This window comes from Pongo pygmaeus, chromosome 5 (genome assembly GCF_028885625.2).
Source record: "Pongo pygmaeus isolate AG05252 chromosome 5, NHGRI_mPonPyg2-v2.0_pri, whole genome shotgun sequence".
Taxonomy (NCBI): Eukaryota; Metazoa; Chordata; class Mammalia; order Primates; family Hominidae; genus Pongo; species Pongo pygmaeus.
This window is the reverse complement of record NC_072378.2, coordinates 20,466,930-20,494,868: the sequence shown is the minus strand read 5'-3', so window position 1 is coordinate 20,494,868 and position 27,939 is coordinate 20,466,930. Positions and strand designations below refer to the sequence as shown.

The following is a 27,939-nucleotide window of genomic DNA, read 5'->3' as shown; positions in this document are numbered from 1 at the left end:
TTTGGGGACTCAGGGGAGTGAGGGATAAAAGACTACAAGTTGGGTGCACTGTACACTGCTCGGGTGATGAGTGCACCAAAATTTCACAAATCACCACTAAAGAAATTACTCATGTAACCAAATACCACCTGTTCCCCAGTAACCTATGGAAAATAAAAAAAACTGGGATGAATACAACGGAAACTGAAATAAAATGAGGTTAAAACAAATGTTTTAATGCAACACTATGGAAGCCTGGAGAGATCAAAGGGAAGTCCTGCTGGTCTCCCAAAATTAAGGGGTTCGAAAAATGTTTGCTACATTTACCCTAGTTTGGAGAAATTTAAAAAGTCAGAGGCAGAGATTACAATGAAGGATCTGATCTGAAACTGCCTGGGGCAATAGTCAGGCAGATTAATCAAGATAAAGACTGACAGACAGCAAAGGTGTCTTGGCGCAGTCCCCTGCTGGGTACCCACAGACTTATGGACACAAGTGGGAAAATCGCCTGGGAGGTGAAGAATAATTCCTGGGACTCCTTGATATGGGAGCCTTAAGCACTGTGCTATCAAAACCCACTGGGCAAGCCCTGACTTGGGCTACAGTTAAGATTGTGAGAACATAAAAATGTAAGGATTGCTAGGATGATCAAAGCTGGGATGTTTAAGTAGGCTTTATGTAAGGAAGTTGTGTCTCTTTACCTAAATGATTTATAGGAATGGATATTATGTCTGTCCGGGGAACACTTCCCCTAGCTAGTTCTGAATTGTACGACCGAAACCTGTTGATAAAGGCCTAATGAAGGCTACAGTTAGGAAAGTAAGGGTTGATGGAATTAAGGTAAAAGTTTAGAGAGAGGTGGTATATTTAAACACACTTCATGAGAAATAGCTGTGTCTCTTTGTCATGCAATGGACATTACATCTGAGTGGGAAATGCTCCCCCTACATAGTACTGTAAAACAGAAGGTATGCAAATCCACCCTTTGAGCAGTATTAATTGGATGTGCTAAATGGGAGCCAGCAAGGTCGCCCAAGCCCACAGGGTGCAGACTGGAAGCTGACTGTTGGTGGAGACACATCCTGGAGGCATAGCCCTGTGTGGAGCCTAGACTGAAGAACATAAAATGACCCTGAAACCTGAAATAACCATGCTGTCTGGGGGTGATGTCAGAGGAACACTGTAATGGGGATGGCATTGCCCAGAAGAGTTCTATCATAAAATGGAAATAGTTTATAAGGGATCATGCTACCTACCTGAAGAATGCAAGGAGGCAATAACCTCTCCCCTAAGCCTGACTCTGGAACTGTGTGAGGAGCTGCTGGATTCTTCAGTGCCCGATAAACAGCTCTCTGATTGACTGACAAAGAGCTGCTGTGTTTATGATGCATTTCAAGGCAGTTTCAAGGTGAACAGACAACAGCCCATTTGATCACCGATGGCCAATAATGCAATCAACCATGCCTATGTAATGCAGCTTCCATAAAAGCCCCCAAAGGACTGGGTTTGGAGAGCTTCTGAATAACTGAACACACGGAGGTTCCTAGAGGGTGGCACACCTGGGCAGGGCATGGAAGCTCCACACTCCCGCCCCCATACCTCACCCTTCGCATCCCTTTATCTGTACCCTTTGTAATATCCTTTATAATAAACCAGTAAATGCTGTTTCCCTGAGTTCTGTGATCTGCTCTGGCAAATTAATCAAGCCCAAGAAGGGGGTTGTGGGAACCCCAATTTATAGCTATTCAGTCAGAAAAACCAGGTAAAACAATCTGGGGCTTGCGACTGGCATTGGAAGTGGGGGGCAGTCTTGTGGGGCTCAGCCTTCAACCTGTGGGATCTGACGCTATGTCTGGGTAGACAACGTAGAATTGAACTGGGGGACACCCAGCTGGTGTCCACTGCAGAATGAATTGCTTGCTTGATGTCTAGGGAAACTACCCCCTCACCCAGCACATCTGGTGTCAGAAGCATGATGTGAAACTACAGTAGGAGAAACTGAGTTTTTTAGTTCCTCTATATTCTCAGACATACCCAGCGAAAACCTTTTAAAATCCAAAGGCAAAATAGAGACTTTTTCCCAGAGATACGAAAGCTGAAAGAATTCTTCACCAGTAGAATAGAGAAAATATTAAAGGAAGTGCCTCAAACAGAATAAAATGATGCCAAATGGAAGACAGATCTACGCGAAGGAATTAAGAGCATCAGAAATGGTAACTATGTGGGTAAATATGTAAATTCCTCCTCCACATTTAAATCTCTCTCTTTGTTTCTACAGATAGGGGACTTCACTATGTTGCCCAGGCTGGTCTTGAACTCCTGGCTTCAAGCTATCCTCCTACCTCGGCCTCCCAAAGCACTGGGATTATAAGTGTGTGCCACTGCACCTGGCCATAATTTACTAATTTTTAAAACTGATTATCTTTTAAAGAGATTTGGCCTGGTGCAGTGGGGCTCATGCCTTGTAATCCCAGAACTTTGAGAGGCAGAGGCAGGAGAATTACTTGAGACCAGGAGTTTAAGAACAGCGTGGGCAACAGCGAGACCTGGTTTGTACAAAAATAAAAAAATTAGCCAAGTCTGGTGGTGCACACCTGTAATCCCACCACTTGGAGGTTAAAGTGGGAGGATCACTTGAGCCCAGGAATTTGAGGCTGCAGTGAGCTATGACTGCACTAAAGAGTGAATGGGGGCTGAGGTGGAAGGATTCCTTGAGCTCAGGAGTTTGAGTCCAGCCTGGGTGACACAGTGAGACCCTGTCTCAAAAAAAAAAAAAAAAAAAAGAGAGAGAGAGAGAAAGAGAACAAAACAAAAAGAACAAGATAGAGAGACCTGCCCTGCCCGACACCCAGGTTTTTATTGTGTAACTATAGGAATTAGTGAAATAGGCAGGGTGTGGTGGCTCACACCTGTAATCCCAGCACTTTGGTAGGCCGAGGTGGGCAGATTACCTGAGGTCAGGAGTTCAAGACCAGCCTCACCAACCTGGTGAAATCCTGTTTCTACTAAAAATACAAAAATTAGCAAGGTAAGAGGGCAGACACCTGTAATCCCAGCTACTTGGGAGGCTAAGGCGGGAGAATCGCTTGAACCCAGAAGGTGGAGGTTGCAGTGAGCCAAGATCGCACCACCGCACTCCAGCCTGGGTGACAGAGTGAGACTCTGTCTCAGGAAAAAAAAAAAAAAAAAAAAGAATTAGTGAAATATGTACAGGCATACCGATAGGTAAATAGACCAAAAGAATAGAATAGAAAACCGAGAAACAGCTCCACACATACATGAAGATGTCATATATTGCAAATGGGACACTGCAGATACTGCAAAGAATGGACTATTTAATAAACTGTGTATCAGAAAAATAAAATTGGATCCCTCAAACTACATACAAAACTCAACTCCAGACCTACTGAGGTAAGCAAGAGACTGCACAGGAGGGCAGCACAAATCACACGCGCTATCTGTCAACAAAAGGCCACAGTAAAACAATGGAAAGGTAACCTACCTCAGCATTATTATCCAGAACAGGTAAAGAATTAGGAGTAGCCAGTAAGAAAAGAACATATAACCCAAGAGAAAAATTAGATAAAAGACAGGAATAGGGGATTCCTAGAAGAGACTACTAAATGGTTGAACATATTAAAATACGAAGTCAGGGAAATATAAATTAAAATGAAATAGCCTTCTCACACTTACAAGGTTGGCAAAAATGACAAAGTCTAAAAGTACCAAGTGCTGAAAATACGAGAAACTGATACCATGCTTGAAGCCAGGGGTTGACGTGGAGGGCCCCTCGGGAGAAGAGTTTTATCAATATTTAGTGAAAGCCATCAACTCCTCAATATGCACCATAAACTCTTGCACATATGCACAAGGATGTGTACACAAGAATTTGTAGAGCAGCATTAGCACCAGGCTATAGTTATCAACACAGGCCAATCACACAAAAATAGTAGTGAGTAAAAAACAAAAAAAAAAACCCCAGAATGTATACAGTATCTTTTTATAAAATTTTAAAAACATTGAAAACATTACTAAATAGCATTAGATTAATAAATACGTACTAAAAGTAGACATACACAATACAGGCAAAGTATGAGAAATGAAGGGAAATGTAGTGGAAAAAACAATGCATTTGGGGAGAGAAACAAGACTTCAAATGTATTGTCTCGCTCTGTTGCCCAGGCTGGAGTGCAGTGGTGCAGTCTCGGCTCACTGCAAGTTCTGCCTCCCGGGTTGACACCATTCTCCTGCCTCAGCCTCCCAAGTAGCTGGGACTACAGGTGCCCGCCACCACGTCTGGCTAAGTTTTCGTATTTTTAGTAGAGACGGGGTTTCACCATGTTAGCCAGGATGGTCTTGATCTCCTGACCTTGTGATCCACTCACCTCGGCCTCCCAAAGTGCTGGGATTACAGGCGTGAGCCACCGTGCCCGGCCTTCAAATGTATTGTTAATGTCATTTCATGGGTGCTATTCTTTCTATCTTTTTGTATCTGAAATATTTTATAGTAAATTAAAAAAATTAAAAACAAGTGTCAATTAGTGAGGCAGAAGAATGGGCATGAGACTTAGTATAACTATTTTGGAGGATTATCTGGCAGTGTTAATATTTTAAACATGCATGGCATTTTTTGTTTGTTTTGTTTTGTTTTTTTTCTTTTGAGAGAAGAGTCTCACTCTGTCTCCCAGTCTAGAGTGCAGTGGCATGATCTCAGCTCACTGCAACTTCCACCTCCTGGGTTCAAGTGATTCTCCTGCCTCAGCCTCCCATGTAGCTGGGATTACAGGTGCCTGCCACCATGTCCAGCTAATTTTTGTATTTTTAGTAGAGACAGGGTTTCACCATGTTGGCCAGGCTGGTCTCGAACTCCTGACCTCAGGTGATCTGCCCGCCTCGGCCTCCCAAAGTGCTGGGATTACAGGTGTGAGCCACCATGCCTGGCCAAAACATGCAAGACTTTTTGACTCTACAAGTGTACTTCCGGGAATCAATTTATCTTAGAGAAATACTGAAAAACATGCACAGGAAGGCATGTATAAGGATGTTTATTATAGCACTATAATCAACAGGGGGAAGTTAAAAATCTAAATGACTATTGTTCATTAATAAGGGAATGGTTAAATAAACCATTTTATTTTATATACCCATATTATAGAACATTATGTACCTGCAGTATTCTACGGCCAAGGTACATCTCTCTTAACAAGTAAGGAAAAAAACAAGTCAGAACTATAGATAAGGCATGGTTTCCAATGTAAAGCCAAAACAACCACTGTTGAAAATACATAGAAAAAGGCCTGGAAGGAAGTCCATAAGTGAGAAGGGGAAGGGCTGAAGACGCTAATACATCCTATATACTTCTGATAGAATGTGTGTGGGAATACATAATCTGTGTAATTCATTTGTAAAATTGGTGAAAATAGAATAAAAACAGAGGATACACATGTTAAAAACAAACAAACAAAAAAGTCTAGGGAAATTGGAGGAACCAGTCAGCCCATGAGAAGTTCTGAGATGGCTGGGCTTCTGGGAGACAAGTCGTGGGAAGCCTCCATGAACACTGACAAAGAATAACATTTAGTGAAAGAACGAATGAGCGGATGAGAGAAAAGAGGTGAGCAATGGGAACCCCCAGATTTTAGGATTATTGCCCATTTCTATAACATCAGTTCTCCACTTCCCCAAAGGTAGGTAACTCACAAGTTTTCTTTTTCTTTTGAGATAGGGTCTTGCTCTGTTGCCCAGGCTGGGGTGCAGTGGCGCAATCACTGTAGCTCCAACCTCATGGGCTCAAGCAATCTTCTCACCTCGACCCCCCAAGTAGCTGGGACTACAGGTGCACGCCACCACACCTGGCTAATTTGTGTATTTTTGGAGAGACAGGGTTTCACCACATTGCCCAGGCTGGTCTCGAACTCCTGGACTCAAGTGATCTGCCCGCCTAGGCCTCCTAAAGTGCTGGGACGTAGAGCCTGGCTGTAACTCACAAATTTTCAAAAGGAAACAAAAATGTGTCCAATGCCTACTGTGTACTTCCACATCAATTATTTTAATTAAAGGAAAGTGGATCCTCTAACAAACCTTTAATTTGTTAAGATAAAAAATTTTCTATGTATTAAAAAAAATCAATGTAAACAGTGACATCAATTTTTAGCTACACTGACTGTTCAGACGTATACTTTTTAAACATAATATAGTGGTAACGGGAGATTTCAGAACAGGCTCTTCATCTAATGATATAAGTGGTAGTTAGTTTTCATAGCTGGCATCACTGTTCTGAGATCAGTATGTCTCTTCAGATAACCCCTGGGACTTCATTCCTCCTGCTGTTCTTCCCACTGAAGCTCTTCCTGGCTATATCACCTTTTTTTGTTTTCAGATGGAGTCTCGCTCTGTCGCCCAGGCTGGAGTGTAGTGGCACGATCTTGACTCACTGCAACCTCCGCCTCTGGGGTTCAAGCGATTCTCCTGCCTCAGCCTCCTGAGTAGCTGGGATTACAGGTGTCGGCCACCATGCTAGACTAAGAATAACTTTTGTATTTTTAGTAGAGACGGGGTTTCACCATGTTGGCCAGGCTGGTCTCAGGTGATACTGACCTCAGGTGATCCACCCGCCTTGGCCTCCTAAAGTGCTGGGATTACAGGCATGAGCCACCGCCCCCAGCCCTTCCAGGCTATATCACTAAAGAAAAAAACAACTGTGGAAAATCTGATGTAGACCCCATTTTGTATGATGCCTGACAAGCTAAATACAGGATTAAACAACTTGTGAGGTGACAGAGTCATCCAAAGACACCCAGCCTGGGGCAGATAATGGAAGAACCTTTCTTACTCTAATTGTTCTTCCCAAAGACTTCTAGGGAAGCATCCTGGAACCACTTCCGGGGAACAGAATATTAAAAATGCAATCTCCACACAAAAAAGCAATACTTTTGCCCCTTTGTCACAACAGAGTTTTACTGACAAGCCTGTTTTTGGGAAATCTCCTAATGTTTAAAGGACAGAATGGAATTAGGGCTTGGAGAGTGAGTAAAGTTACACTGATAAGACATGGGTTGGCTCTAAGAAGAGAATTCAATTTTCTTAAAAACAACCAAGAATAGAAGCTTATCTCCAAGGTCCACCGGCAAGCACCACCATGAGTGAGCTGTTTTTTCTAAGGCTGAGGAAGTGGAAAAATGGTCTGGGACGGAGGTGCAGAGAGGAGCCAGTGGGCAGAGCAACCAACTCTGGTAGGTATTGCTTGACCTACCTATTTAATATATAAATTAGGGGTTAAAGACCCCTCGGTATGGGGAAGACAAGATATGAGTCTTCTCTTTCAAAATCTCCCCAGCAAAACAAAACAACCATGAAAGTAGAAAAAGCACACACGATTCTTTAAAAGGAGTCAAATTCCTCCACTCTTATTCTGAATGACTCCCTGTTACAGTAATGTGGGCAAACATTTTGATAGAGATTATGGATCTGAAGCCTCTTGCTTACCCACTGTAAGTTCAGAACAAGGTCTTAGTTAGCCTTTTTCTACTTCATAATGAGCCACTATCTCTGAGGTTCAGAAGAAAAATCAAACAGAAAGGCCTACGGCAGTGATTGCTAATGAATACATATGAAGTCATGTTCATTTTTCAAATGAATATAAAAAGATCTTGAAGAAATACTAGACAAATTGCTATGAAAAATGTGGGCTGGAATAGCGATCCAAAAGCTCTAAAAATATACAAACTTGATAATACTGAATTCAATGAAAATTATGCTAAGAAAAATGTTCTTTACCTAAATTAATTTTGGAAAAAAAAATGGTAGTGTGTTGCTGCAGGAAAGGGATGACAATACTAACTTTTACTGGTGAAAAAGTCAATAACAAACTATGACGTCTATCAAGGACCCAGGCTCTATTCAGCAGCTCAATGATTATAGGAAGAGCAACAATTTATTTGAATGGGAATTTAGCTCGTGCAGAACAAGGACTTCTCAGGAGGCAATTGTGGCAGGTGTAGCTAGGGGACCACTCTGACAGTTTGTCTCCTTTTCATGAGTGTTTATTTTCTTACCCACTTACCTCTTTGCTGTGTCTATCCTATATACATTCCTACAATTCTAGGTAATGGATGCTGTCGCAGTAGATGTTCGTTAATTGGGAGACTAAAGAGAGAACGGGCCAGGCGCAGTGGTTGACGCCTGTAATCCCACCACTTTGGGAGGCTGAGGTGGTCAGATTACCTGAGGTCAGGAGTTTGAGACCAGCCTGGCCAACATAGTGAAACCCCATCACTACTAAAAAAAAAAAAAAAAAAAAAAAAAAGAAAAAAGAAAAAATTAGCTGGGGATGATGGTGTGCTTTTGTAATCCCAGCTACTTGGGAGGCCGAGACGGGAGAATTGCTTGAACCTGGGGTGCGGAGGGTGCAGTGAGCCAAGATGGAGCCACTGTACTCCAGCTTGGGTAACGGAGTAAGACTTCATCTCAAAAAAAAAAAAAAAAAAAAAGAGAGAATGAAGGATCTCAAAGGGTATACAAGCTGAACCTGACAAGTCAGGGAACATTTTTTCCCTAGGCTAAACTTATTTCCAGGTGTAGGCAAAGGGGGTGCGGAGGAGAAATACTCTCTTCATCTCTGAAGCCATACCTACGTCAGATCCTCCCACTGCCTCTCCTCCTGCTGGTTCGAAGTCTGGAAACCTCACCTGTGGGCAAAGTGGGTTCATAAACCTGAAATGCATTGCTTTTCTTGATGAATGACCCCAAATGAACTTCAAAGAACTCTGCATGAGATCTTACCTGAGAATTCATCTAGGGATTCTTATAACCAACTTTTTGCAATTAATCATTACAAATGCAAAGTAAGTATCTGGTTATTTAAAAAGCAACAAATAATTAACTGTGTGAGAAACAAACCTTCATAATCTCTACAATCGGTTAAGGTTTATGAATCTGAGACCATTATTTATAAATGAAAACTACTTAATCCCCCCAAAAGCCTTCAATACTTTTCTTAAACACAGTTAATGAATCTTGTAATGACTTTGGTACTTTTTTAACTAGTGGACTGACATTAATTTTTTTTTTTAACAAAATCTATTTCTATTTGTATTCGCACATTGCATTGCTCACTAAAATATGTGCAAGAGTGCATGTAGGCAGTCATTTCATAAAAAGCAAGGAGGAAAGGAGACAGGACTATTTGAATCACATTCCAATTTAGGAGAATGCTCTTTATGACAATGTTCTCAGAATGGTTTATAAAGGTGAATAAAATAAGAAACTACAAGAACAGATGCATTAAAATGAGTGTTATTTCCATTGTATAATTCTCCTTGTCAGTTTGCAAAATAGAAGCTAATTTTTTTTTTTTTTTTTTTAACTGGGGGACTGGAGGAATGGCAAGAAACCTTGGCTGAGTTCCCTGGGTCTCGGTTTCTTCATCTGTACAAAGTGTAGAGAGGACTAGAAAATTCACTGGCATACTACTTTCTAGGGCTTGAAGGCCTGTGAGCATCTCTGAAGGTTCACAACCTAATCAATTCCTTCTTTTGTTTATTTACTCTGACCATCTCTGGGTAAGACCCACCGGAACCTGGCAAAAGCTAAATTCACCAGAAACTTATGAGATTACAGGTAAGAACATAAAGTAAGGACAATATATTTCAAAAACCATCATAGAATTCTAAGCAAAAATGGAAGAATACCAAAAGCCTCTTGATCTGTGACTTAGTTTGTAGCTAAACACACACGCTCTTTGCCTAGCTCCTTCAATGCTTAACCCTGAGGTGTGGCCACGGCAAGCCTCAGCCAGCGTATCATTTCAGAGTTCTTTCCCTGGGTTCCCAAGGTTTGGTTCTAGAATTGCCTGGAGTTGTAAAAGGGATGAGAGAATTTCTTTCTGACTCCACCCTATTACCACACTGTTTATGACCAAATGGCACCCCTGTCAAAGCTTTTGGGACACCCTTGCCCCAGGGCCAGTGCAAAAGAATGTTCAGTTTATTAAGAACAGTGCCCTGTCTTGAGGGAAAACAGGATGTTTAGAAAGTTTTGTACTTAATCTTCGACTCTCTCTTCAGCCAACTATGACTCGCTACAGGGAAAATTGTACAGCAGGGTCAATAAATAAAACCATACACTTCTATGACGAATCGTCAAGTTCTGCTGTGGACAAGGCAATATCTGATGGGCCAAAAGGTTGGAAAAGATCTAGAAAGGTCCATAGCTTTCCCTGGAGCTCTCAAAGATAACAGACGCTTTTGTAGGTCAGAGTCTCCAAAGAGGGTTGGAATCAATCTGCTAAATGCATCAAAACAGAGCCAAGTGGGAAAGTCCAGTCCTGACCTCCCTGGCACAGGCATCCACTGGCATTTTATCACTTTGCTTGCAGCCAACAAAATCAATCAGCAAGACTATTACAATGAAACACACAGGATATGGAGAGAAACACATACTACAACATGTGTTCTTCAAAAGACAAGAAAGCCATCCAAAAAGGAGTTGATTTCAGCTTCAAGCAAGTCACTATTTATGCATTTCTTATTTTGATTGTATTGGCATTCAGGACCATTTTCTTGCATTTGATATTTGGTCCCTCTTATAATTCTTATTATCATAACCAAAACTACTTTAAAATAAATGTGCACGTCCTTTGTTCTTAAATTAACTTTGATATACATTGTCATCAGCTGGGCAATAAAAAAAATCCCGATCCCTGGGTTCCACCCCTGAGATACAGAATTAGTTACATGGATTTGGCCTGGGTAGTTGAATTTTCAAAAGCTATCCAGTGGAGTCTAACGTCCAGAAGAACTTTAGAACTACTGCTCTGAGCTGAACCCTGGCTGACAATTAGGCTCAGAGGTATGGGAACTCTGCCTTAACCTGCCAAATACAAGCACCATTATGGCGTGGCTAACAGTCATCAGAAGTATTTGCTATTCTGGTATCAAATTAATTTTAAAGGCAGAGGGGCAAGGGATGAGAAGGAACAATGATGCTTTTGTGGGGGTAAGACAAGTCTTCAATGCTACAAAACTCCTTAGCATATTATAGAAACCAGTTTTGCTGGTTTTTTATTACATGACAAAGGGAAGCACTGACCCAGTGGCAAGATTCTGGATGTAAGGTGTTCTAGTCCAAAGCACTAGCAGTCCTAATGAGATATCTCTGTGACTCCTGGAAAAAACTCAGAGAAGTTTCCTACTCTAAGAATACCACCTTTAAAGAACAGATATTGTCACTTCCTGCTGTGAGTCTACATTTTTACATGTCAAGAAGATTAGGACCAAACCCATCTGCCCACAAGGCAGTAAACTGCCATTATGAAATTAAATATTACCTCTAAGTTCATGGGTCTCAATCTTGAGCATGCTCAGAATCACCTGAGAGGCTTGTTAAATTCAGATTGTTGGGCTTGTCCACACAGGGTCTCTGATTCTGCAGGTCAAGGATGGCAATTTGCATTTCTGACAATTCTCAGCTGATGTTGAGACTGCTGGTCTGGGGAAGACCACACTTTGATAACTCCTGTTCTTAGGGCTCATAAAAGGCATGGTCCTTGAGTAACAAGAAATGTTTCTTCAGGCTTTGTGATAAAGAGACAAATACTTTGAGTGAAAGGAGACAGGGTCTTAAGATAAATCTTGAGAATTGTGCCAAAAGGCAAAATGTTAACATTCCACTAGGGAGAAACAAGCAGGTGGGTTGTTAACCTCATTCATTCACCCTGGAGTAAATATTATCCTTGGAGGACAAAGTGGAAGAGCTGTCTTGAGTTAAAAAGAGAACTGAAACATTCTTTCCAAAAAATGGTGACCCATGGTTTCTTGTTTTACAAGGGAGTAGTGGGCATTTTTCATTTACAAAATACTTACTTTATAATGGTGGCACTTCAGTGGGAGGAAAGGTGGGCATTTTGACTAAGTGGTTAGGGAAATTGGGTAGCCATCTACAAAAAACAAAGTTGAGTCAGGCACGATTGCTCCTGCCTATAATCTCAGCACTTTGGGAGGCTGAGGTAGGATTGCCTGAGCCCAGGAGTTAGAGACCAGCCTGGAAAACATAGCGAGAGCTCGTCTCCACAAATAATAAAATTTGCCAGGCATGGTGGTGTGCACCTGTGGTCCCAGCTACTCAGGAGGCTGAGGCAAGAGAATCACCTGAGCACCGGAGGTCGAGGCTGCAGTGAGCTGTCACTGCACCACTGCACTCCAGTCTGGGCAACAGAGTGAGAGCCTACTTCCAAAACAAAAACAAAAACAAAAAAACTTGAATCCATACTTAACAGAGTATCAGGATAAACCTCAAATGGAGCAAATATTTAAATGTAAAAAAAGTAATAGCATAGAAATTCTGCAAGAAAATATGGGTCAATTTTTGTACGTGTATGTGTGGAAGGGGTTGGTGGAAATGCTTTCTGTGACTTGAAATCCAGAAGCCATAAAAGAAAGAATGGAAAATTCTGTATAAGACAAAAAAACCCACAAATACTAAAGGAAATGATAAACCAAGAAAAATTTGAAGATCATATCACAGACTTAGAGCTAATCTCCCTATGATATAAAGAGCCCTTACAAATCAACAAGAAAAAGAGCAAGAATCCAACAGAAGAGTAAATCATGTACAGGAATTAAGTACAGTTTGCAAAACAAACAAACACAAACAAACAAAAAGAAAGAAACATGAAAAACAAATGGCTTTTTTTTTGAGATGGAGTCTCACTCTGTCACCCAGGCTGGAGTACAGTGGTGTGATCTCGGCTCACTGCAACCTCTGCCTCCCGGGTTCAAGCAATTCTCCTGCCTCAGTCTCCTGAGTAGCTGGGACTACAGATGTGTGCCACCATGCCCAGCTAATTTTTTTGTATTTTCAGTAGAGACAGGGTTTCACCATGTTGGTTGGCCAGGATGGTCTGGATCTCCTGACCTCGTGATCCACCCTCCTCAGCCTCCCAAAGTGCTGGGATTACAGGTGTGAGCCACCACACCTGGCCAACAAATGGCCTTTAAACATCTTGAAAAGATGTCCAGCCTTTTGCTTTTTTAAAAAAGGTATGCAAATCTAAACCATATCGATATAGTATATTTTACAAATGAGATTGGCAAAAATCCAAAAGTTTGATAACCCACTCTATTGGTGCAGCCCTCATTAAGTTGGCAGGAGTGCAAAAATCAAACAGTACTTAGGGTGATCACTTCAGCAGCACATATATGAAAATTGGAAAAATACAGAGAAAATTAGCATGGCCCCTGTGCAAGGAAGGGGCATATTTGTGAAGCATTCCATTTAAAAAAACAAAAATAGTCCACTGAAAGGGCAAGCGACAGGAACTATAAAATCTAGAAGAAATGGATAAATTCCTGGACACATACACCCTCCCAAGAGTGAACCAGAAAGAAACAGAATCCCTGAAGAGACCAATAATGAACTCTGACATTGAATCAGCAATAAATAGCCTACCAACGAAGAAAAGCCCAGGACCAGACAGATTTACAGCCAAATCCAAATTCTACCAGACGTACAAAGAGCTGGTACCATTCCCACTGTAACTAGTCCAAAAAACTGAGGAGGAGGGATTCTTCCCTAACTCATTCTATGAGGCTAGCATCCTCCTTATACCGAAACCTGGCAGAGACGCAATGAAAAAACAAGGCCAATATCCTTGGATGAACATCTATGCAAAAATCCTCAATAAAATACTGGCAAACCAAACCCACCAGCACATCAAAAAGCTTACCCATCATGATCAAGTAGGCTTTATCCCTGGGATGCAAGGTTGGTTCAACACAGGCAAAGCAATAAATGTGATTCATCACATAAACAACTAAAGACAAAAAACACATGATTATCTCAATAGATGCTGAAAAGGCTTTCAATAAAATTCAACACTGCTTCATGTTAAAAATTCTCAATAAACTACATATTGAATGAACATACCAACATACCTCAAAATATTAAGAGCCATCGATGACGAATCCACAGCCAACATAATACTGAATGGGCAAAAGCTGGAAGCATTCCCCTTGAAAACTGGCAAAAGACAAGGATGCCCTCTCTCACCACTCCTATTCAACATAATATTGGAAGCCCTGGGCAGAGCAATCAGTCAAGAGAAAGAAATAAAGTGCCTCCAAATAAAAAGAGAGGAAGTCAAACTACCCTCTGTTTGCAGACAACATGATTCTATATCTAGAAAACCCCACAGTCTCAGCCCAAAAGCTCCTTAAGCTGATACATAAATTCAGCGAAGTCTCAGGATACAAAAGCAACCTACAAAAATCACTAGCATTCCCATATACCAACAGTTAAGCCAACAGCCAAATCAGGAACATAATCCCATTCACAATTGCCACAGAAAGAATAAAACACCTAGGAATACACTAGAAAGATCTCTACAACAAGAATTAAAAACACTGCTCAAAGAAATCAGAGATGACACAAACAAATGGGAAAACATAAGTAATTTACACATTCAATGTTATTCCCATCAAACTATCAACAACATTCTTCACAGAACTAGAAAAAACTATTTTAAAATTCATATGGAACCAAAAAAGAGCCTGAATAGCAAAGGCAATCCTAAGCAAAAAGAACAAAGCTGGAGGCATTACTCTACCTGACTTCAAATTACAGTATAGGGCCACAGTAACCAAAACAGCATGGTACTGGTACAAAAACAGACACACAGACCAACGCAACAGAATGAGAGCCCAGAAGTAAGGCCGCACACCTACGACCATATGATCTTCGACAAACCTGACAAAAATTAAGCAATGGGGAAAGAACTACTTATTCAATAAATGATGCTGGGATAACTGGCTAGCCATATGCAGAAAATTGAAAGTGGACTCTTTCCTTATACCATATACAAAAATCAACTCAAGATGGATTAAAGGTAAGTGTAAAATCCAAAACTTTTATAAAAACCCGGGAAGACAACTGAGGCAATACCATTCTGAAAATAGGAATGGGCAAAGATTTCATGACGAAGACACCAAAAGCAATTGGAACAAAAGCAAAAATTGACAAATGGGATGTAATTAAACTAAAGAGCTTCTGCACAGCAAGAGAAACTCTCAACAGAGTAAACAGACAGCATATAGAATGGGAGAAAATTTTTGCAAACTATGCATCTGACAAAGGTCTAATATCCAGCATCGATAAGAAACTTAAACAAATTTACAAGAAAAAAACAAACAGCCCCATTAAAACATGGTCAAAGGACGTGAGCAGACACTTTTCAAAAGACACACATGTGAAGCAGCCAATAAGCATATGAAAAAAAGCTCAATGTCACTGATCATTAGAAAAATGCAAATCAAAACCACAATGAGATACCATCTCACACCAGACAGAATGTCTATTATTAAACAATCAAAAAACAATAGATGCTGGTGAGGTTGCCAAGAAAAAGGCTTATACATTGTTGGTGGAAGTACAAATTAGTTCAACCATTACGGAAAGCAGTGTGGTGATTTCTCAAGGACCAAAAAAACTACCAGAAATACCATTCAACCCAGCATTCCCATTTCTGGGTATATACTCAAAGGAATATAAATTGTTCTATTATGAAGACTCATGCACACATATGTTCACTGCAGCACTATTCACAATAGCAAAGACATGGAATCAACCTAAATGCCCACCAATGATAGACTGGATAATGAAAATGTGGTACATATACACCTTGGAATACTACGCAGCCATAAAAATAATGAGACTGTGTTCTTTGCAGGGACATGGATGGAGCTGGAGGCCATTATCCTTAGCGAACTAACACAGGAACAGAAAACCATATACTGCATGTTCTCACTTATAAGTGGGAGCTAAATTATAAGAACATATGGACACATAAAGGGGAACAGACACTGGGGCCTACCAGGGAAGGTGGAGGGTGGGAGGAGGGAGAGGATCAGGAAGAATAACTAATGGGTACTAGGCTTAATACCTGTGTGATGAAATAATCTGTACAACAAACCTTCATGACACGAGTTTCCCTATATAACAAACCTGCAGATGTACCCCTAAACTTAAAAGTTAAAAAAAGGGGGGGCTAGCCACACGATCACAAATACAGATGCACATATCTGCTGGCCCAAATCCCAATCCCCTTATAGGAAACTACCCTACAGATACACCTCCACATGTATGAAGTGATATACAAGGTTATTCACTGCAACTTCATAATAGCAGAAGATTGAAAGAGTGTCTGAAAAGCTCATTAAGGTATATGATGCCATGTAAAAACAAGGTGCAGAATAACATCTAGTTGTCGTCTTTTCTAAGAAGGAAAATAAAAGTATTTAAAAATTTAAAGATTTGCATAAACAGTGGAAGAATTTTCGAGAACCTAATGGATATGGTGAACTATAAAAGGCGTAGTAGGCAGGCAGGGTAGATGGGAACAGGCTGGACAGCAAGCTTTTCAAATTGTATCTTCTTATAAAAGTTTCTTTATAATAGTTATTGAAATCAAATTACGGAGCTATATAAAAAATCAGAAAACTTCGGTGTACATGGACATTTTTTTCTTTACATGTACATTTTCAGTACAACCCTAAGCCAAAAAAGGAAAGTACGTAGTAAATACGAGTCAAGTAGGGTTAGGTCAAAGTGACTGACTGCCAGGAGGCCAGAAATTGGATGGCAAAGTCCACTTTGCAGGCAAGGGATTTCCAGAACAGCATTTACTAAGGCAGGTCTCTGAAGATGAAAGAAGCCAGGCTTTTAGTTTTACTGGATCATTCAATTTCTATAAATACTCTCTTCCAATTAAGCCAATGAATTTACATTTCTTTGCAGCCCATGCTTTTAAGTAAAGCTCAGATGTTTCCCATAGAGTGTTTTCCACTATGTGGCACTCCCCTCACCCCCACCTTCAGCTTTGTTTCAATAAACAATCAACACAAGCACCTAATTATAGACTTCAGGAATATAAAATTCCTCAGATCAGACAAGAAATACAACATACTCTTCTCCCACGTCTCAAACCTGTCTTTTAACTAATTCAAAATCAGGCAACACCTTTAGATACTATGTAAAATACACCACATGGAGTATACAAACAAGACATATTAACCAAGGTTTTTTAGTACCTCTATGTCTATCTGAAGAGATGCCAGTTTTTACATATTCCCTAAAAAAATCATATTTTAAAAACATCTATGTTCTAACTGCTCTGTGTGTGTGTGTATACATATACATATTAAAGGCAAGCACATTTAACTTACTCTGGGCACATGACAAGGCACCAGAGTTACATTTCTGATTTTCTGATTGTCCGTCATACAATAGAGCAAGAAAACAAGTCAGCCAATTTCTCCTGTATGGACACTGGATACCAGGAATTTACAGGAAGATATACACCAGCAAGCAAGGCAACATGCAAGTCTTCAAGAGCACTCCTTGGAGAGCTGATTATTATTTCTCTGGAGAGTTTTCTAAGCTTTGCATTGAGAGCACTCATAACAACCAAACCAAAAAGAGCCCACTACAATCTAGCTTTCACCATCCTTTGATCAGTTTCTGAAATTACTACCTGTCATCTGCCTGGACAAGGAAAATGGGATTGGACAAGTGAAAAACTTTTCATATCAATCCCCAGGAATGAAACTGGAGTTTAATATCCTGCCCATTGTGTCAACAGGAAGTGGGGCAGAAAGGCTTAAGGACGATGTGATGGATTACCAATGTTCTAGTCCTTGATATGGCCCTAACCCACTGTGTGACCTTGGGCAAGTCTCCTGCCCTCTCTGGGCCTCCACTTGCTCACCTTTAATATGAGGTAGTGGTACCTGAAGTCTCGCAAACATCTTTTCCAGCACACATGAACTGGAGCTCCTGGTTGCTTAATTCTGATGGCTTACTCTGTCACTAGAAAACCAAATTTACTGCCAAGAATAAATTATGGCAATGACTGTTGGTGATTGTTTACAATGAATGAATGTGTTGTAACACAATTCATGGATAAAATGACTTCACAGCCTATTCCCTTAGATTTTTGACTCCTGATTATGTAGCAGTCTCTGCACCAGATGACATAATATAAAAATAAATTCTCTGCTTCATCTCGGCCCTTACCCCTTGGAGGCTAGATCAGTGCAAATCACTGTTTAAAAAATAAAAAATAAAAAAATAAAGATTGCTGTGAGTAGTGTAGTCTGGTGCACTGGTGAATTGCCCCCAAGACCTGCTCAAGTTTAGAGGTGCAAGCAGAAAAAGCAGTGGCTTGGGGTTAAGACTACATTCCTATGCTGAGGGGTGGGGGTGGGTTGTCTGATAAAGCAAAATGGCAAGACTTACAGGCTCTGTTCTCTTTCTCTTTCTGTCTCTCTCTCTCCCTCTCATACACACACACACATACACACCCCACTAATAACGTAGTACTGCTTAGCTCATTTGTCCCTTGGGCAAGAAAGCTCACAAGAAAGGCAGTGCCCTTCCCCCCAACATCTGTCCCAAGCTGCAGAACGCCCAGCACTGGCTGGTCATACTCTTCTTCAGTATGACACTAAACAGGACAACGTGGAGGTCCCTCTTTCCTCTGTGTTCAGAGGATCTACCTATTTTCCCTGACAAGATGCAAGCTAATATGTTAACCTAACTTACTACACTCTATCCTGATATTATCCAAGAAAGACAATTAAAAATTGATTATATTCTGGGTCTAAGGTGGCCACATTTCTTTATTAAGATGCAGTAAAACAGTGACATTGCATGAAGTTGCTTTTCGTTATTAAGACTTCTTTGCTTTTACTTTTAACTTTTTAGGTTCTCTTTAAATGTTGAACCATCCATCCCATCAAAAATACAGAGGGCCGGGCATGGTTGCTCATGCCTGTAATCCTGGCACTTTGAGAGGCCCACGCAGGCGGATCACTGGAGCCCAGGAGTTGAGACCAGCCTGGCCAACATGGTGAAACCCTGTCTCTACTAAAAATACAAAAATTAGCAGGTGTGGTAGCGCACGCCTGTAGTAGTCCCAGCTACTCAGGAGGCTGAGGCAGGAGAATCGCTTGAACCTAGGAGGCAGAGGTTGCAGGGAGCCAAGATTGTACCACTGAACTCCAGCTCCAGTCTGGGTGACACAGCAAGACTCTGTCTCTAAATAAATAAATAAATAAATAAATAACACAGGGGGTGAATTGCAAATTTCACTTTCCATTTGCTGGTCCAGAAAGAGGCATTTTACAATGGGGTCAGCAATGATTCCAACCTTAAGTGCTACTTGTGGTATGATACAAAACAATGCCCTTATGTGCCGCGTAGGCACTCCTAATGCCTTTAAGGATAAATCACTAAACTTCTGGTGAAATAGTTTCATGAAAACAACAATACGTAATATGTACTGATGCTGTGTTATAAGTCAGGCTGCTGTGCTAAACAATGTCATTTCGTCTTTCCTGGACTTTTAAGTCAGATGAGAAACAACGTCAGCTAGAAAGTGGCAAAGCAGAGACTTCAACGTGTCTAATAACCAATTTGTAACTACAGCAGGTCCTTGAATAACATTTCATTCAATGTCATTTTGTTATAACATTAATGAGGAAAAAGAAAGGATTCCTGGCCATGGCCACTATCTGTGGAGTTTCCACGTTTTCCTCACTTCTAAGTGGGTTTTCTCTGGGTCCACAGGTTTCCTCCCACACCCCAAAGCTGTGCACATGAGGTGAAGTGGCATGTCTACACTGTCCCAGTCTGAGTGACTCTGGCTGTGTACGAATGTGCTCTGTGATGGGATGGCATCCTGTCCAGGGCTGGTGCCCTGCCTTGCACCCTGAGCTGCTGGGACAGGCTCCATCCACCAGAAACCCCGAGCTGGAATAACTGATCAAATAATCATCTTACTTGTTTTTAAATTAATCTTTCTTAAATGTATGTATAGCTTACCTTTATTTCAGTGTTTAACATTGTATGTATTTTGGAAGGAACTGAAGTCTTCTTTATGTCAATTAGCCTATGGTCAAATTGGTTTCATGATACCTCATTCATTTAAAATTGTAATTTCCAAGAACCTATGGAGTGAAGACTTACTGTACTGTGCTAAACTGCCTTTCAGAGTGATGAGAAAATGAATTCCTCAGTTCTAAGAAGCTACTGATTACAAGATGTACCACTGTTTTATAAACAAATGCAGAGGGGGGTATCAATGCTAAGATACATATGTACAAATGAAAAAACGCATGTCTTAGAAAATGGACAGGCCGGGTGCAGTAGCTCACGAGGTCAGGAGTTCGAGACCAGCCTGGCCAACATGGTGAAATCCTGTCTCTACTAAAAATACAAAAATTAGCTGGGCGTGGTGGCACGGTCCTGGTAATCCCAGCTACTCGGGAGGCTGAGGCAGGAGAATCGCTTGAACCCGGGAGGCGGAGGTTGCAGTGAGCTGAGATCGTGCCACTGTACTCCAGCCTGGGGGACAGAGTGAGACTCTGTCTCAAAAAAAAAAAAAAAAAAGAGGGAGAAAATGTACACATTCTAATTTTCTCAATGCCTTGTCATCCTGGGAAGGAAGATGATGTTGGTAGTATTCTATTTTTAAGTACAAGGCGCTGCTGGCCACTAGGGATTCTTACACAAAAAGACCAACTCACCATGACCTGCTCTCGACTCTCCAGCCTGACTGAGGAGGAACTTGACATTCAAGGTGTTATTGGTCCAAGCGCTTAAGCCATGGCCAGGCCAATGCAGTTCAGTTCAAAAGACATGTATTGCGCATCTATTATATGACAGGGACAGTGCAAGGCCTAGGGATAAACAGACAAAACGGCTGCCCCCAGCATGACTGCTGCCCTAGTAGAAGTTATCATCAGAAGCAAAGCCCAGAGGTCCACATCCCAGTCCTACCACACCCATTCATGACTCAGGGGGACTTCCCAAGACCTTTGGGTTGATATACAACATTTTCCAAGACCTAGCAACAAAATCTTGAATCGAATAGTTATGAAAATGTGTTTTCTGTTGTTTTTTTTTGGTCTGGTTTTTGACATAGCATTTCATTTCCAAGGATCTTGCTTCTGAGTGAGGACACAAAAGTTGTACAAAACAGCAAGGAAAGGAGCCATGCTAATTTTCTTCATTTTCCTCTAGACACAGCAATAACAAGGCAGGCAGACACAATGGAATAAAGAGAAACAGACCCACGACTAGACTTTCTAAAAAAGACTAGTATTTCTTGAGGGCCCACAAGGGATCATATTAGATACTAGATGTTCTTGTTTTCTGTAGGAATGAACTAAGTAGTAGACAAAACTTTCATTTGTCTAAGGTGTCAACTGTAGCTGAACTTAAAAATGGAATTCAAAGATTTGAATGAAGTTTATTTCATAAAGACTGAACTTGTTGCGAATCATGAGTAGCTAATATTAAAAATCTCATTGCCTAAAAACACCATAACAGGTAATAAATAGGGGTGTGTACCTACAACATACAATATACCACGGGGACACTAACATATAAAAACCTTACAATCTAGCTGGGAAGCGCATTCTATTATTTTATTTTTATTTTTCAAGACTAGGTCTCGCTCTGTTGCCCAGGCTAGAGTGTAGAGGCACAAACACAGCTCACTGCAGCCTCTGCTTCCTGGGCTCAGCCTTCCAAGTAGCTGGGAACATGGGCACACACCACCATGCCTGGCTAATTTTTTTTGTAGAGACCTGGTTTCACTATGTTGCCCAGACTGGTCTTGAACTCCTGGGCTTTAGTAATCCTCCCACCTCGGCCTCTGAAGGTGCTGGGATTACAGGAGTGAGACACTGAGCCCAGCCTCTGTCATTTTAAAAACTAAAAAGTATGAAAGTACTTGATATGAAATTAAGGTAAAATAAATAAAATGCAATAGTTAACTTTTAATTTGACGGAAGACATGCACTACAGACACACATAATTAACTCTGAAATAATTTTTCTTTTGTTTAGACTAAATAAATGTTAGGGCCATCACAAAGCACTCACCTTGAAAGGGGTGAAGATAAATTGGGGGGCAGAATGGGCATATCAGCTTTAAAAAAAAAAAGATAGACTTTCTTGCCCCTAGCATTGCTCTTTTCAGAGATGGGTTCTCGCTCTCCCGAGTAACTAAGACTACAGGCCTGCACCACCATGCCCTGTTAAATTTTTTTGAAGAGATGGGGGTCTGGTTATGTTGCCCAGGCTGATCTCGAACTCCTGGGCTCAACCAATCAGCCTACCTCAGCTTCCCAAAGCACTGGGATTATGGGTATGAGCCACTGCATCCAGCCTGTCAAATAATTTCTATAAGGCAATAATGCTACCAGAATTCACATAGGCTGAGACAGTATCTGAAGCACTACAGGTTACAAAAAAATGTTATTAATAATCCCAAACTGGGGATTTCAGGTCAAGAAACTGTGTCTTTTGTAAATAGGAAGGCACAGGGAAGTTAGATGTTGGAATGCAGAATCACTATATGCAGAACCCACAAAATAATTCCATGAAGAGACAAAGAATGGAGCCAAGAGGGGCAGCCATGGACTTTGAGAAGGGCTGGTCCACAGACACAAAGGCGGGGCCCTGCATCCCTCTTGTCCCTGCTATTGCCACTGCACCCCACAGCAATTCTTGAGCAGACCCAGCTTTCTGTGTTGACAGACAGGCTTCTTTCCTTATCTGCCAAAAGAAGATGGTGGTGCCCATGAGCCACCTGCGTTACACAAATGTTGCAAAGGGTTAAATTTAAAAAATGGATTTGAGATTTTTTTTTTTTTTTGAGACAGTTTGCTCTTGTCACCCAGGCTGGAGTGCAATGGCGCAATCTTGGCTCACTGCAGCCTCTGCTTCTTAGGTTCAAGTGATTCTCCTGCCTCAGTCTCCTGCACAGCTGGGATTACAGGTGCCCGCCACCATGCCTGGCCAATTTTTCTATTTTTAGTAGAGACGGGGTTTCCCCATGTTTTCCAGGCTGGTCTCCAACTCCTGACCTCAGGTGATCCAACCTGCCTCGGCCTCCCAAAGTGCTGGGATTACAGGCATGAACCACCTCACCCAGCCTGAGATATCTTTAAACATGATTATTGGAGAAATTTAACTGTCCTCTAAATGCTTTGTCTATACTGATCAATGGAAAGAATTGTGTCCAGATATAAATATACACACAACATATCAAATTGAGGGTGTTAAAAGTACTTCAAATAATTCTAAATTTTGCTTTGTTTCTTATAACTACGTAAGGATAAAAATGCACAAAACACCGCATGTTGTGGAAACCTGCATCATTCTCAACTTTGCTTTCAGGAATAAAAAGTACAGAAGTTACTGAGATAATTGGTGAAATAATATCTGACATGTGAGGAGCCTCTCCTTTGGGTAAGCAGCACAAGATAAATTTTTCATTTAGATGAAGCCACAGCTATTAAGACGGTTACCAGGAGAATGAAAAGACTCAAAGGCAGATTGTTTCTGGAGGAGGCAGGGCGAGCACACTTCACTGTGTTGGCTCACCTTCACACTAAAGAATACAGTTGCACAGCCCCCTGACTCCCTCAGCCAGAGAAAGCACCTCATAAACAGGCTGGCATGCATGTCCAACCAGTCAGTAGCAAAACAAATATGCTCCTTTCTCTAGCCAAAGCCAACACCAAGGGGCAGGCAGACTCAGCAAACAGCAAAAGGAGACCCAGTGATGAATGAGGATGAGGCCTGGTGAGCAAACTGCTGGTTAACAAAAAAAAAAAGTTGGGTTACATGCAGATGGGTCAAAGCAAGGATCCGCCTCAATCCCCTTGTGCACGGCTAGTAGGATTGTAAGATGGGGCACCTGCTGTGGAAAACAGTTAGATAGTTCCTCAAAAAGTTAAACATATGGCAGGGAACGGTGGCTTATGCCTATAATCCCAGAACTTTGGGAGGCCAAGGTGGGTGGTTGACTTGAGGTAAGGAGTTCGAGACCAGCCTGGCCAACACAGTGAAACCATGTCTCTACTAAAAATACAAAAAAAAAAAAAAAAAAAAAATTACCCAGGCGTGATCTCAGCTACTTGGGAGGTTGAAGCAGGAGAATCGCTTGAACCCAGGAGGTGGAGGTTGTAGTGAGCCAAGGTCACGCCACTACACTCCAGCCTGGGCAACAGAGCAAGATTCCATCTCAAAAAAAAAAAAAACAAAAAAACCCACACAAGTTAAACACAGAATTACTATATGACCAGCAATTCTACTTCTGGATATATACCCAAAGGAATTTTAAAAGGGGACTCAAACAGAAGATACTCTCATACATCCATGTTCATTGCATCATTATTCATGATAGCCAAGAGACAAAAACAACTCAAATGTCCATTGAAGAATGAAAAGATAAACAAAATGGGGCCGTATACATACCATAGAATATTATTCGGAGATAAAAAGAATGAGATTCTGATACATGCTACAATATGAATGAAACTTAAAGACATTGTGCTAAGTGAAATAAGGCAGATACAGAAGGATAAATATTTTATGATTCCACTTACATGAGGTATCTAGAGTAGTCAAGTTCATACAGACAGAAAGTAGAATAGAGCTTACCAGGGACTAGACGGATGGGAGGGGAGTTATTGTTCAATGGTAGATTTTCTGTTAGAGATGGTGAAAAAAATCTGGACATGGATGATGGTTGCGTAACATTGTAAATGTGGGCAATGCTACTGAATCATACACCTAAAAATGGTTAAAGTAGTAAACTGTGTGTTTCGGATGCCCTCACCCCTTATCTGCCACACTGGATTTTGGGCCTCCCCTTATCTGCCACACCGGATTTTGGGCCTCCCCTTATCTGCCATACTGGATTTTGGGGCTTCCCACCCCTACCCCTGACCCTTTTCACTGGATTTTGGGGTCTTCCTACCCCTATTCCTGACCCTTTTCCCTCTCCTTGATCATCTGTTCATTTCTCCATTCAAGATGCCCACTAAATTTACTTCTGGCCGAAGTAGGCTCAAATAAATCTGGAAACCAGAGCTACAGCAGGAGGCTTATGATCCTTGGTCCTGATATTCCACTGCTAGCTCCAGCATGTGACCTCTCCTTCCAAAGGAAAATAAGTCATTTTTTAATGAGCTTTCACAGAGATGGTAACTATCAACACTTCAGATCATTATGGAAAGAAAACTTCAGTTTCTCTAGTGGGTTGCAGAGAGCAGACCAAATCCTAAGTCAGAAAAACAGCCTTTTTTCTACTGGTATCATTGACTTCCTACCAAAAAGCCTGAGAGACAGAGAAGGAGCCAAGACTCCCATGTACAGAATCGTGAATCATTCACTCTAAATACCCGGGAGCCAAGTTTTCCTCTCTCTTTCTTTGGACCAATGAATACATATATCTGCAGTGAGAACTGCCTTAGCTGGAAGTAGGCTGGGGCTAAAGTTAAAAGTCACCGCAACCATTTGTTCCTTTGGAACATTCTGGAAGAGTGTTTAAAGTAAGACGACGTGGACATTACTAAATTATTTTAATTTTTTTGGATAACTATTGTTATGATTTCTTTGGAAGTCATGTACCTGTGGCAAAATATGCCTTGGTTAAGTATTTGTGTAATGAAGAATATAAGAAAAACAACTCCCTTAAATAAGAGTTCAAAATATGTTATGAAACCAACTTTTCCACAACATGGCAAATCCTTGATATGCAATAAGTGGAGTGCAAGAAACTATGACAAAGGGGGCCGGATAGCACGTAATATTTGATAAGGGGGTTTCACTGCAAGAGATGAGGAAGTACTGGCAGGGCACCCTGGCTGGGTTGTGGCACCATTGCTTTCTCCATCGAAGTCTATAATCAAAACTCAAACCTACAGAAAGAAAGAGACCAATATTGGTCATAAATGTACGTATTTCCATTGTATACACTTAAATGGGATGAGAACTGTCAGGTAAATGAAGTATGAATTCTCTTTTTTCTTAAGAAAAAATTGGAGGAGGGCCAGGCACAGCGGCTCATGCTTGTAATCCCAATGTTCTGGGAGGCTGAGACAGGAGGATTGAGCCCAGGAGTTTGACACCAGCCTGGGCAACATAGTGAGACCCCTCTCTACAAAGAAATTTAAAAAATTAGCCAGGCTTTGGTGGCATGCACCTAGTCCTAGTTACTCAGGAGGCTGAGGTGGGAGGATCACTTGAACTCAAGAGTTTGAGACTGCAGTGAGCTATGATCATGCCACTGTATGCAAGCCTGGGTGACAGAGACCCTGTCTCTTTAAAAAAGAGAAAAGAAAAAATGGGAGGAAAATGATGGCTGCAGAGGGACATGTCACTGCACTTGTAATCAGTGGAAAGACAGTATTAAAGTCAGATCTACTAGAGAAATGGCAAATACATTAATAAATAAAATAAAGAAACAAACAAAACGTCTCAGTAAGCCTCTTCCTCCTCCCTAAAGAGCAGCTCGCTTCAGCAACCCATGCTAAAGTGTTGCTTTACATTCTGGAACTCAGTTCAAAATGTGAGTAATTTTGCATTCTGTTTCACATTGACAAAGTTGTTCTTTCCTGCTACTTATTTATAATTTAATTCCCTCAATGGTTCTAAAATTCAGAGAAAAAATGTTTTCAAACAAAAACCATTATTTATACAGCTGGAGTTTCCATTTAGTTAGGAAAATTAGCAGAAAAATGTTTGGTGAGAATTTGAGATAAGTTTTGAATGTTTCAGAAAACCTTATACCATCAACTTCTAAATCTCTTTTATAATATTTATGTCTTCCCCAAAGTCAACAAGGGAACCCCCCAAATCAACTAAATTAATGGGTTCTAATCTGGGCAACTCCTTTGGCAAAGGGTGGGGGAATCTCTGAATCAGCAACAAAAATAGCTCAATTAAAATACCATTCTAACATGCAGTTAGTTTTTGTTTGAAAATGGAAACCAGCAACTTGCTTGCATGAGTAAACAGAAGACAATTACTCAGGCTGGGGTCTCCAGAGCAGAAAGCACGGGAGACAGCTGGCAATTATCTGGCTAACTTAACCAGATAATTCATGCCTAAAAATCCACTCTGGGGCCCAAATTGCCCAGATCGGTTATATTCACAGAAGAACTAAAGAGTGTAATTACCAGATTCCCTTCCAATCTGTGCAGCCAAAGCTGTGCTTAGGTGGTTTGTTTTAAGGTGGTGATTGTACTGTCCTCAGTGCTTCATCTCTAGCAAGGAATGAGCCAGGATTTTCACAATAGAAATTTGAACATCTGTTTATATATCCTGTGGTCTTACATAGGATACAGCTTTCATATACCGAATGCAGTACTAAAAATTTCAAATATGCCAAGACACTGACAAACTGCACTGGAGATAATGCTTTAAGTTTATACACCTTGAGACAAAGCCCAGATGAAGAAAGATATTGTAACTCCTAACAGAAAAAAATCTGATGGGGAAAACATAGAGTTAAAAATAGAGAAAGAGAATGTGTAAGATTATGCAAATTAGAGCATCCAAAATTTGAAACAAGTATGTCTTTTTAGCCTGTCACCAAAGACAGGAGATTAACACCCTTATGTTTATACAGCACTTTATATTTTTACAAAGCCCATTACAATGAATCCTCACAACTGTGTAAGGTAAATTGGGTGAGTATTATTATTCCCATTTCACGGATTAAGAAAATAGGGTCCTCAGATTTGCAGAAGCAAAGCTAATGTCAAATCTGAAACTTGAACCCAAGTCTTCTGGATCACAAGTTTGGTGCCCTTTCCATCACACTGCGCTAAAGGCTAAAGTTAACTTAAAGCAAATAACAAATATCACATTACCCAGTCAAATCTGTGGTATTCGCCATCACAAATAGTCTTAGAGTCACACGTGTCATTAAATAAATCTTATCACCAAGTGCAGCTGGAGAGCACAGATTTTATGGGAAGGTGGTAGCCACGAAGGCTGCTCTCCATCAGTTCTGCCAGACCCTGGGAAGGAGATTTCTCTTGGACTCTGCTTCCTAACCAGTTAAGGGAAAGAATAGATTAGAGAATCTCTCAAGTCCCTTCAC

The 27,939-nt window shown here is 41.0% G+C and overlaps 1 protein-coding gene, 1 long non-coding RNA gene and 1 other non-coding gene across 5 annotated transcripts in view; 1 reads left to right on the top strand and 2 right to left on the bottom strand.

The window, feature by feature from the left end:
* E2F3 (E2F transcription factor 3) overlaps positions 1-27,939 on the bottom strand; it is a 91,820-nt gene that overhangs the window by 28,093 nt on the left and 35,788 nt on the right. The window lies entirely within an intron of this gene.
* On the top strand, positions 13,153-13,257 carry LOC129039709 (U6 spliceosomal RNA). The gene has a single exon (XR_008503426.1). It is a non-coding gene; the product is annotated as a U6 spliceosomal RNA (small nuclear RNA).
* LOC134739645 (uncharacterized) lies at positions 25,441-27,884 on the bottom strand. The gene is made up of 2 exons (XR_010126511.1): positions 27,707-27,884; positions 25,441-25,750 (listed from the first exon to the last, which is right to left on the bottom strand). It is a non-coding gene; the product is annotated as an uncharacterized LOC134739645 (long non-coding RNA).